The sequence below is a fragment of the Galeopterus variegatus genome, unplaced genomic scaffold (assembly GCF_000696425.1).
Source record: "Galeopterus variegatus unplaced genomic scaffold, G_variegatus-3.0.2 Scaffold1349, whole genome shotgun sequence".
In the NCBI taxonomy this organism is placed as follows: domain Eukaryota; kingdom Metazoa; phylum Chordata; class Mammalia; order Dermoptera; family Cynocephalidae; genus Galeopterus; species Galeopterus variegatus.
The window spans coordinates 180,680-193,188 of record NW_007727460.1 but is presented as its reverse complement, the minus strand read 5'-3'; the positions used below and the strand labels follow the sequence as shown (position 1 = coordinate 193,188).

Below are 12,509 nucleotides of genomic sequence, written 5' to 3'. Positions count from 1 at the left end.
GGGGCTAGGCGAGAGGGGGTGGGGAGCGATCTTAGAGGCACAAAGCGGAGGGGAAGGGGAGGGACGCGCGCGGCTCCTACCCGGAGGTGAGTGGGCGCCACTGGCGCCCTCCAGCCGCGCTGGGCGGCAGACCCGGAGGATTCGGCACCCGGAGCGCGGCGGCCGCGGGCGCCCGGGAGAAGGAGGAGGAGGAGGAGCAGGAGGAGGCGGGCGGGCGGGTGCGCAGCGCGAAGAGGCAGCCTCGGCGCTGCCCGGCTCGGCGGCAGGTGAGTTCTCGGCCCAGGCGTCCCGCGCCCCTTCCCTGTCCCCTAGGACTCCCCGGTCCTCCGTGAGCCCCTAGTGCGCGCGGGTGCCTCGGGGTTTGTCGTGAGTCCCAACTTAGCTCGGGCGGCCTCGTTCACCTCCCAGCGGGCCGCCTCAGGCCGGGGGCTCCGATCCCGGGGGGCGTCGCGCCCGCCCCGCTCCAACTTTACAGGGACCCCAGTCCCTCCTGAACCGCGCTCGGCTCCGAGCTGCGCGCCGGCGGTAATGGCGGACCCTTTGGCACCGCTCGCTGACCCCAGCGGGCAGTCCGAGGCTGGGGGACGCCAGTCCCCGGGGATCGGTGCACCTGCCCAACCTCAACTTTCAGCTTGCCTCGGTGCCGGGCTCTCCGGCTGAATCGCAACTGTGAGCCCGTGGTAATGGCCGACTCTTTGGCTTTGCTAGCCACCGGCGGGGGACCCGAGGCTGGGAGGGCTCTGCCCCCGGGAACGCAGCTCCTGCCTGGCTTCCAACTTTGCCAGGATCCTCATTGCGCTCCCGTGGCAATGGCGGGGCCGCCCGCACCTCTTACTTCTTCAGTTCGGGCGGGATTGGGGTGGAAGAGCGCCGGCTCCAAAACCTGGGAAAGTTGTGCCTCTCCCACGTAGGAGCCTCGAGGGCTCCCGGCGCGTCCCCTGGGCTGGCGAAGGGCGCACCCCGCCGATGTTTAGGGCCAGGCAGTGCACCGCGCGCTATGGGTTTGCTTCCAGGTGGCCAAGGGTCAGAGCAGGGTCCCCGGGAAAACCAACTTCCACGACCACCCAGGGGCCCTTGGGTATCAAGGTCCGGACAGGGCTTTCGGAACTGTGCCCTAGAATACATGAGAAGCTCGCGCCCATCCCCCAAGGCACTGTGGCCCCAGCGGCCACGGCTCTCCGCTTGCTCGGGACTGCGCTGTCTGGGGCGGGCACTCGGAGAGGAGAGGCGCGTTCCGGGAAGAAGGCAGTAGAGCGAGGGCAGGAACCTTTCGAGTGACTCCCCTCGGTTCTAATCCTAGAGCTACCCTTTACTTGCTGCGTGACCTTAGGTAAGTCCCTTCACCCCTCTAAGCCTCAGTTTTTTCATCTGTAAAATGGGGAAAAATACCCTTTACGTGGGGCGCCGTAAGGACTTAAAAAAATCATAAATATGAAGATAAGGGACAGGACAAGTGCTCAGTACGGGGGAAATGTTGCCGACATTTTATCGTAACGCCCTGGGACAAGATCTTGAAGACTCGCGGGTCTCGGGTTTCCCACCGATAGGAACCGGGGTCCGCCCCTCGGGGTAGAAAGGTGTGGAATTTTGCGCTCACCTCCTTCTCAACCCAAGTGGTCCAGGGGAAGATGTATTGGGTTCTTTCAGGCAGAGACCCTCCCAGTCCCCCTTAGCCCAGCTCAAACACCGCACACAGGCGGCCACCAAGAAGGGAGCCAGCGTCCCTGAGGGTGCCCCTGGGTGAGAATGCCCCCGGGTGAGGGTGCCCCTGGGTAAGGGTGCGATGCGGGCGAGCGCGCCCATAGCGCATCGCCCGGGACTTTGGCCGACTGAAGTAAGGAGCTGACCCCCAGGCCACTCTCCCAGAGGAATGAGGGAAAATTTTCCCCTTTCTTACATGCTTCTCTGATTGGGATTGGGGCAAATGCAGCGGTTTCGCCAAGACACCAGGGAACATTGGTGCAACTCCCTGAAGCACCACTCTTCCTCCACTGCTTTTTGTTTGTTTGTTTGTTTTAAACTTAAGATAAAACAAGGAAGGACCCCAAGCTTACAGGGTCCATTTCCTCCCTTAGGTGTCTCAGCGGACAGGTTTCCCTTCCACCTACCCAGATTCCAGAAGCCCACTGAGGGGCACACAGCTTTGTGCCTACACTAAGCCCCTGTCACACACAAGATATCCCTGGAATTTCTCAACTCCGCCAGGTCGCCAGCGCAGCGATCTGGATCCCATTTTGCAGATATGGAAACTGAAGCAGGGCAAACCAAGCTACCTGCCCATAGTCACCTATCTGGTAAGTGGCCCTACCAGAAACCTCAACCCTGGGTTTTGGCTTCTTAATCCAGGGCATTTTGCATTTATCTGGGCATGTGAGCAGTTTGACACGTGCCTCTCTGCCTTAGCGCTTACAACCTCATTTCCTGATACATCTGCTCAGCCAGAGGCTACCCCAGTGGTGAGGGGCACAACTGTGTCTCCAGAAATTGTGATTATCCCCAAAGTCTCAGACCATGTAAGGAAAGAGCTAGCAGTATAGTAGAGAGAGCTTAGCTTGATCCACGACTGTGTGACCTCTGGTTGATCACTTAACCTCTCTGAGCTTCAGTTCCATTATCTGTAAAATGAGAATAACTCCCACAAGGGGTTATTTTGAAGATTTTGTGATAATGCATGTGGAAGGTGTTCTGGAAGCAATAGTTTTATGCCCAGATTGGTGATTGTAAGGAAGAAAGGGAACCCTAAACAGAAGGAAGGGTCTCCCAGGGAGCTATTTGGAGCCAATAGTGTAAACGTGGCATCCAGACCAGCCTGCCTTTTGCTCTTCCTGCCTCTTCTTTATTTTCCCCAAATGGCCAAAGCCAGCCTCCAGGATGCTCTGTCTTCCCTGGGGAAGAACCACATGCAGAAGGGAGAGGCGGGGAGTGGTGTGGTGGGGTAGGTTGCTTTCCATGGGTCTCTGCAGCTGAGCGCATGGAGCTGTCCGAGGTACCATTCAGACAGTTGTCCAAAAACTTCCCCACTCGTGGGGGTGCTGATTTTCTAGGACACAGGAAGACGGGGGGTCAGTTCACCTGGATATTTTGAGACAAACATGTTTGGCTGTGCCGCCTTCTTGAGTACATGTTTTGGGGTGTCTTGTGTTGCTGTCACTCAGATTCTGTGGGTCTGTGCAGGGCTTGGTGAGTCTTAAAATATGGTTAAGAGACATAGGCAACAATCTGTGCTCATTAGGACTGGGGCTTTTCTTATTACAAATCAGAATGCGCAGAAGTTGAATTTGGCATTTCAGGACCAATTTTTACATGGGTGGTTTGAACAAAGGGGCATGCTTCCCAGCACAGACCAGTGTGGGTTTGTATGGCTAACACACAAAAGGCTACAAGTACTGTCGACATGACCATTTCCCTCATTCTAATATGTGATAGCATTTAGACATCATCTAATCTAGTGAATGACAAACATCAGTCCAGTGGACTGTCAGCATCAGAATCCACCAAGGCACTGGTTAAAAACAGAGATGCCAGACCCCTCCTAGATCTACTGAATCAGCATCCTCAGAGGGGAGACTTGATGTATTTGTATTTTTAACAAGAGTTCTCCAGGAGATTCTAATGCCCTCCGTTCTTGGCTGTCATTTGCATTGTACAAGTGGGAAAACTGAGGCCCAGAAAAGGCAAGTGACTTGGTGAAATTCACACAACACATTACTAACAAAGCTGGGATAGAATAGAACCTCAGGGTCTTGACTGTTTGTCCAGTTCTCATTGATAATTTCCTGTTTCCTCTAGTATAAAGAAGCCCCATAGATTCTGAACTTAAAGGACATTTAATTCCATCTCTTCTGGTTGTCATTATAAATTGTTCAAATGGTTCAGGTGAGACTGAGCATGATTCCTCCCACCTTGACCTTGCTGGATGTCAGCCCTGAGTCCCCATGTAATGTTGGGCATTAGCCCCAATGGTTGATCTATCTGTCCTTTCGGTGAACATTCCTTTTAAACATGACCTATCAGGTATAACTTGAGGAATCAGGTAATCATAGGAGCTAATGCACCCAGTTTAACTACCATCAATTTCACCAAAGCCATTGGTTTGATCATTTTGTCAGTCAACTCAGCCCCCACCCCCCCAACCTTCACAAGTCCTGCGTATGTTTATGTCATTCACATGCCTGTTCCTAGGGTAGGAAGATTAGGAGCAGCACCCAGCAATGCTGGAAAATTGAGCCCACTCGAATCTATTAAATGAAAATGATGTATCAACAGAAATGCCCCTAAGTCTTAAATACAAGTGTGGTTAACAGGGTGCAGCGGGCATGGATGTTGGCATAATCGTATTTAGTGACAATAAGCCGAGGATGAGCAGCAGTTATCATGGTTGTTCTGCGGCAGACGTCAGCACATTTGTCAAGTGTGTCATGATAAGTGTTAAATGGCAAGCCCAGTGCCAGGGCTCAAGGACAGGGAGCCCAGAAAAAGGTGGGATGAGCCCCACTCTGATGAAGCCTGAAGCCTGCAGCCTGATCGGGCAGTGGGCACCAGGCAAGTTCTGTACCAGGCAAGAGGTTCTGCAAGAGGTAGAGGTGAAATGTTGCTACAGCACCCAGGGTGAGTGGCTGAGAATATCAGGGAAGATTTCTCAGAGGAGGCAGCATCGGAGCCAGTAGCCTGATTTGTAGCACCTTCTCAGTGGTGGGGTATCCAGTGGCAAACTGCGCTACCAGCAGCAAGGTGGAAGGACAGAGCATCACACTGAGGATCACAAGTGAACACCGTCTTTGGAAGCATCTGAGGCCATGCTTGGGCACTTGTGGATTCTGTGACTTGGGTGATTGAGTTAACCTCTCTGACCCTCCCTCCTGAATGCCAGCTGTAAAATGGAGAACATAACTACTGCATGAGATTGTTAGGAGAATTCAATGAGATAGTGTGTGTGACTCTCTGGAAAGGAGACAGCCTGGGGCCTAACTCAGTGATCATAACAAAGAAAGGAAATGCAAAATAGAGAGGCCCCTTTAGTTAGCCAGTTGATGTGGGCAAGCCCCTTCCTCCAGCTCAGCCTCAGTTTTCTCAGCTATGAAATGAAGGAGTTGGAGGTCAAGGGCATCTCCATTCAGAAGCCTGCAGATATGAACTTGTTAGGATGGCACAGGGATTTGGAGGTGGGGGGATTGGGGATTGTTGGGTTTTCGTTTTGTTTTGTTTTGCCTTTAGGTCACCAGCCCCACCATTTGATATTGTTTATGTCACTTGCCTGGCCTTTTAGTTTACAACCCCTGGACTTTCTTCAAAGACCTTTTCAGCTTTCCTTTTTTTTTTTTTTTTGTCTTTTTTTTTCGTGTCCGGCAACGGATCGCAACCCTCAGTGTCGCTCCCGTACCGGACCGGGACCGGCAACAGGATCGCAACCCTCAGTGTCGCGCCCGCACCTCGCTCAGCCAGTGAGCTGGAACCGCAAAGACCTTTTCAGCTTTAATGCTCAGTGCCTCACCTGAGACAAACATTTGCCCAATTGTCGTTCCTCAGCTGCATTTGTGATTTCTGCAGACAATTCCTAAAAGAAAGGTGGTATTATTGGGATGGAAAATGCGGAAGCCCTTTGCAAGGGACAAAGTTCCCATTTCTAGTCTGGGCAATGTTTTCTTTTTCCCACTTCTGATTTGCATGTTCTGTTGCCTACTACAGTTAAGATCACCTCGTCTCAATTTGGATTTCCCAGGAACAATGGGCCTTCATTTTTGGCCATCCATGAGGCCTCAGGAATCTTGGACTAAAAGCACCTGAAGAAAATGCTACAGATTTTCAGAAGTGCCCTGAGAAGGGACTCAGCTCCTACCAGGAACATTTGCCCACTAGCATTAAATAATATTCAGGAATCTCTTCTTTATTCAAAACTAAATTGCTACCTTGGGGATTAAAAAGATGGGCTTTTCTGGAATCCATTTCCAGATAGAAATGAAGAAGGGAACTTGTGAAAACAAAAAGCTTGCCCAACTTCAGATAGTATCTATGAGCAGGTATCATCTTTCAGCTAAAGGATTTCTTGTCATACACAAGTGTCAGGTCAGCCAATTCTTCATTTAACCACCAAGTCCTAAGCTCCGAGATTTGTGTCAGATCCCATAAGAGAGGTTTCCGCATAAAGAAGGGGAAGACACAATCTGTACCCTCAAACAGCTCAGTGTCCAAAAAAAGATATCAACTTGCCAATAATTAGAATGCAGTGGTCCAAATGATGTGGGCAGTCCATCCTATCTGGTCACTGAAATAGCCATGTGGATCACACTGGGCTGGATTCCACTCCAGGAATTTTAAGTATAGAAATGTAACCTACAGGGATAAATCAGAATGCTACTCAATAACAACTGACATATTTTGGGCATATTTTTCTCTTTGATTTTTGAAGCTGTGTCTTAGCTATGAAATATTCAATAAGGAAAATGAAAACCAATTATGTTCATGTATCAGAATTCATGTGATGAACAGAATCAATAACATTATGAGCTTGTTTGTTAAGATAGGTCGTAGCTGGAAATGCTTTCCATTGTCATTTCCCTAGTATGGTAGTCACTGAAATGAGATCCCTTTATTTCTCACAAAGCATGGTATAAAATAATGGGAGAGGATGGATTTCTTGACTTGATAATTTTATCCTTTTTTATTATCTTGTTAGCAAACATGCAAAACTCCTCTATGTAGATAAATGTTTCCTTTACAGCTGCCTTCAGTACCCAGTATTTTGGGGGGGTTACTTTCTTCAAGACTTGCCTTCAGAAAGTAAGATATTTCTTTCTGAATCTCCCTATAGTGATATCTCATTGGGCTTTTGAGGGTGCATTTGGATTTTAGGAAGAGCAAGAAGTCATTGGGAGCCAGTTTTTCAGTTAAAGCAGATGATAATACTGGATGAAATATGGAGATTTTGTTTTGAGGAGGGCTCTTTTTAAAAACAATATGGTGTGATCAGCCTAGGTTTCTTGTCTGGTTCAAACCTGGTGTCTAAGTCAAGTGTTGTGCCCGTGCACTTCATCTTGTGACTCTGATGACAGCAACCAGCCTCCATGAAGCCAAAACACTTCCTGTTCGGGAACCCCTAACTGCCTATGTCTTTGAGGCAGGTAGTCAGCTTCTTTTTCCTAAACTGTGGGGATTAGATTTGCTACTTCAGTTGTCATTGTTTATGAAACAACCTTTACTGAATACTTCGTGAGATTTTGCATGTATTGTTCATTTTCTTAGATATAATAATGGTACTGTGGTTTTTGTGGGAGGCTGTCTTTATTCTTTAAGATATGCATGCTTAAGAATTCAGGGCTGAAGTGTCATGATTCTGCAAGTTATTTCAAAATGGTTCACTGTAAAGACAGACAGATGATAGGTAGATAGATAGATAGATAGACAGACAGACAGACAGACAGATAGATGATTGTTTGATAGCTAGAAACAGACAGGCAAATATGCAAATTCTAATAGTTGTCGGATCTAGTTGAAAGTTTATGGGTATTCTTATAAATTTTCTGTGTTTAAATATTTTCTGTAAAAAGTTGAGAGTCAGGAATAGCTTTAGTTAGACTTTCCTCTGTGTTAAATTTTCCCAAGTTTCCTAGGACAATAATATTCAGCTTCCCCATCTTCATCCCCCTCCCCCCACATGCACATGTACATACACATTCTCTCTCTCTCTCTCTCTCTCTCTCTCTCTCTCTCTCTCTCTCTCTCTCTCTCTGTCTGTCTTTTTCCTGGAAGAAATAATCTTGCAGTTTAGCAGAATGTCACTGTTTTCCATAGCAAGCTTTCTTTACATTTTTCCCTCAGCATTTTAATTAGGGCTGTGAGTCACTGTGCTTTATGAAGGCTGGTGACAATGTCATTTACGGCTGTTTAGCATCCCAATTGAGCCCTCCTTCGCGGGGCTCATTACATCACGGGCATTGAGTGGTGAACAGGCGAAAGTTCCCTCTGTCAGCAGCAGAACAGGCTCGGGGCCTCTTGAGGAACTAAAAAATGAGCTTGTGGTTCGTCCCTGGAATAGCTTCCCAAGTTGCCTCTTCCACGGCTGGCTTTCTAGCCTGAGTGTGCCTGAATACGTTTGAGATCCAAAGGGTTGTTCAAAATTGCAGCTCTGACCTCAATGTCAGCAAGCTTTCTCCCAGGCCCAGGCTCTCACTTCTAGAGTGCACAGTCCCACAATACCAGTTTTTAAATGCTTTAGGCCCCTCTGGGTGTGAGGTGATGGAGAAGATGCAGGATTGTAGAGCCCATCCAAACTGGGTTCAAATCCAGCCACTGCCATTTATTCACCTTGTAACTTTGGGTGCGTTATTTAATCTCTCTCTAAATCTCATTTTCTTTTCTGCAAACATGAGGGTAATTCCATTTCACTGGGTTATTGGGACCATTAAATGCTTGGTGCATATATTGGGTATTCCATCTGTTTCTTGGTAAAGACGAAGATGGAGATTAGGACAATTCAGCTTAGACATGCCATGCCCTTGACCATCAGGGTTGCTTCTGATATTTCCCATTCCTAGACCCAAGAGGCAATGGAGGTGAAGATTTGTGAGTCAGGGTCCAAGCAGGAGACAGAAGGCATCTGCAACTAGGATTTCCAAGATAATTTGATGAAGGAGTTATTTACACACAGTTTAAGGCATCAGCAATGGGGGGTCAAGTATCCAGGAGCTAGCAATAAGGGCAGTGGTTACCACCCCAGGTTTGAAGGAGCAGGGAGAGGCAACAGTGTCACCAAAGCCCTCTGAGCTGTGCTCAGAGAGGAATGCAGACCCTGCCAGATCACAGCACCAAGACAGGGAGAGAGCAAAGGCAGAAATACTCCACCTCTCTCTCTCCTCCCTCTCTCCCATCTTCAGCCTGTACCTGCCATTGGCCAAACCCAGTCAGAAGCCAGAGGGTGAGAGATCTATCAATGTCCACAGAGGTCAGCTTCTTCCTAGAGCCCAGATAAGTTTGGAGAAGGATGGAGAATGGATCCGGGAGTGGAGGACGGAGACCAACCAGCACAGATCAGGAAAAAGAGAAAGAACTCACTGATAATCACCAATAAGCCTAACCCCTTTTCTTCAGCTCTGAGCAAAATGATGCTACCCTGATCTGGGATGTCCTGGAGTATCTCCATTTTTCTGTAGGATCCTCATGAAATCTTTGAAACAAATTAGGTATTTGCCTTCTTTTCAAACACCCAAATCCCATCCCAGGTTACTTTGAGGAAGTGGGAGTGGGCATTACAAATCAAATGAACAGCACCAGGGCATTACTACCTAACTGGCAGGCACATCATGGGGTGGAATAAATAAAGCCCCCAATTTATTAAGGAGGTGAGGCTTGTTGAATAATCCATTGAAATAGCTTTGGTGTGTGGTCAACAAGGAACTGGTGTCTATTGAATGTCACACTGTGTGGTTCCTGAGCGCATCATCCCATGGTGACCAACTGTGCCAATATTATCAAAGCAGGAAAGGTTCCTGGATTTCAAAGCAAGGCATTCTGGTGGGAGTATCCCAGGAACCCTGAGATTTTATGGCTGACCATAAAAAGGAGAGTTGTAGATTAAATTTGGAGAAACTTTCTTGGTAGGAGAAATGTGATGCTGTAGGAAGAGCCCTGGAGTGGGAGCTGGGAGTCTGTGTGTCCCCGGCAATAATAATAACATCAGCCAAGGCCCTTTGTGAACTTTCTACAGCCACGTACCATGCTAAGTGCTGGGCCTGCATAAGCACAAGTTTCCAAAATATGGTAGATATGTCACTGGTAGTACCCAATTTTTGTTGTTTAATTTTATTAAGGTAAAATTTATGTTACATAAAATCAACCATTTTGAAGTGGCATCCAGTACATTCATAGTGCTGAACATTAATGGCCTCTGTCTAGTTCCAAAACACTTCCAATGCCCCAAAAGGAAACCCTGTACCCATTAAGAATTGAAAATGGTTGTTTGAACACAAACTTGTACACAAGTGTTCATAGCCCCACTATTTACAATAGGCAAAAGGTGGAAACAGTCCAAATGTCCATCAATGGATGAATGAATAAACGAAATGTGGTCTATCCATCCAATGGAATATTATTCAGCCATTAAAAGGAATGAAATTCTGACACATGCTACAGCGTGGATGAGCCTTGAAGACATTAGACTGAGAGAAAGAAGCCAGACACAAAAGGCTACATATTGTAGGATTTCATTTATAGAAAGTACCCAGAACAGGCAAATCTGTAGAGACAGAAGGCAGATGAGAGTTTGCCAGGGGCTAAGGGTGTGGGTAAGAGAGGGAAAAACTGCTTAACTGATACCTATTTTTAAAAGCTTTTTATTTTGAAGTGGTTTTAGACTTACAGAAAAGTTGTGAAGTAGCACAATGAGTTTCTTTAAACCCTGACCTAGTTTCCCAGTGTTGATATCATACATAATCACGGTACGGCGCTCGAGAACAGGAGTTTGACAATGGTGTAAGAGTAACTAAACTACAGACCCTGTTCGGATTGCACCACTTTTTCCACTAATGTCTTTCTTCTGTTCCAGCATCCTATCCAGGTTCCCGCATTGCTTTTAGTGCTTATATCTGTCTGGTGTCCTCTGATCCGTGACACTTTGTCAGCCTTCCCTTGTCTCTGATGGGTTTGACACTTTTGAAGATCACTGGTCAGTTATTTTGCAGAATGTCACTCAGAATGAGTTTGTTCAATGTTGTCTCATGATTAGAGTGAGATGGTACCCATTTTAAAAATTTTACTCTTTAAATACTTGTTCTCACAGGTAATAAAAAAATGTAGCTTAGCACCTTCATCCCATGATTTCATGGAAATTATTCTTTAGGATCAGGCTATGGTACATATTTAAGGTAAAAATCAAGTTGATTTCAAGAGAAAGTACTAAATAAATAATTGCATAGGTGAGACACAGGTATGGTGCAAAGATATCAAGGTAGTAAGACCAGTGTGGGGCCATGACATTATCTCATGTACTCCTCATGAGTCCCTCAAAGCAGATACTATCATTAGTCTCCATTTTACAGATGAGGAAACAGAGGTACAGAGATGCCAAAGGCCTCGTCCAAGGCCACACAATCAGTCAATGGCAGAGTCAGGATTGGAACCCAGTGCCTGTGATCTGAACCATCACATTCTCCCATAAGCCTTCCTTTCCACCTCTGCAATGTCAGCTTAGAGGCTGTTTAAGGTGACATAATTCTCTTCTGTGATTTTATTTCCAGGTGAGGGTGGGGATTTGCAGAGTTCTGTTCAGTGAGTCTAAATTGGGTAGGAATGAGTAATTCGATGACAAGGTGGGGTGTCTTCCAGGGGCTTACCGGGTATACTGGTACCACAGGAGATAAATACCAAGCCAGCTTTGGGTAACCCCAAGGTAGTGTCACTAAAACGTGGGATCTGGGACTGAGTCTTCCCTCCAAATGAAGGAGAGAGGCTGGATTTCATTTAACTGCTGTTGGAATGAGTAGGCAAGGACTAGTCTGGTAGCAAAAGAACAAGCCCCGTGTGGGGAGAAAGTTGTCACGCCAGGAAGGGCATTTGTACACACAGTGAGGTGAGAGAAGAAGCAGACACGGAATTAAGACGACTGTTGTGTGAAATGCTGTACCGTTGTCAGTATAGTTAACCCAGGGAAAATGAGGGCAGGGATGAGCTTCAGCCACCGGGCACAAGCTGGGACAGAGCACTGGAAGGTTGGATCTCATCAAACACCTGGATCAACTGGGGGCACGTATGACAAGGCCCAAGTCACTGAGCATTTCACGTCCATTCATTGAGTGGCTTCTAATGGTGACCTTCCTTGTTTGCCTTTAAAACCCGCTGTCTAGCTGGGGTCCTGCAGTCAAATACCTACAGGGTCCTTGTAAGAAACAAGTGAGTGAGTGGGCCGGCCCGGTGGCGCACTGGATAGTGCGCCGCTTGGGAAGCGCGGCGGCGCTCCCGCCCGAGGGTTCGGATCACACGCACCCAAAAAAAGCTAGTAGGGAAACTTGCCAGAATTTGAACCCAGATCTGCCAAAACTCCAAAGTCAGACCATAATTGTGTCTCCCAGTGTGTAAATATCTATCAAATACTTTGTGCACATGTGTGAACATGCCAAACTTTGAATGATTTAAGTATAACCTGTATTTTAATACTTAGGACAGCATCATAAAATTAATTTCTAAATGAATATTGAAATTTATCCAGTTTCTATGTTTAGCAATTGGTGTTAATTTACCTCTCATAAGTGCTAGAAAGGTTCTACAATACCTCCTCCAGCCCTTTTATACTATTCAAGCTTTTTATTAGCCCTAATGTTGATTGCCTTCCCAGGGCATCTACTAGTTTGAGTATAATTTGTCTAATTAAATTTAAAGAAGAGATGTTTCAGGGAGCACCATTTCATCATTTCCTCTTAAACTCTATGCTGTGGACTTTAATGAGGACCTAAACCCCATCTTAACCCAGCCTTAGTTTCAGCACAGATGAGCTGTGCTTGTTAAGACAGTCTTCAGTTGTC

At 47.2% G+C, this 12,509-nt stretch overlaps 1 protein-coding gene across 1 annotated transcript in view; it reads left to right on the top strand.

The window, feature by feature from the left end:
* The window catches only part of NOS1 (nitric oxide synthase 1 (neuronal)), a 104,433-nt gene that overhangs the window by 665 nt on the left and 91,259 nt on the right, over nucleotides 1–12,509 (top strand). The window lies entirely within an intron of this gene.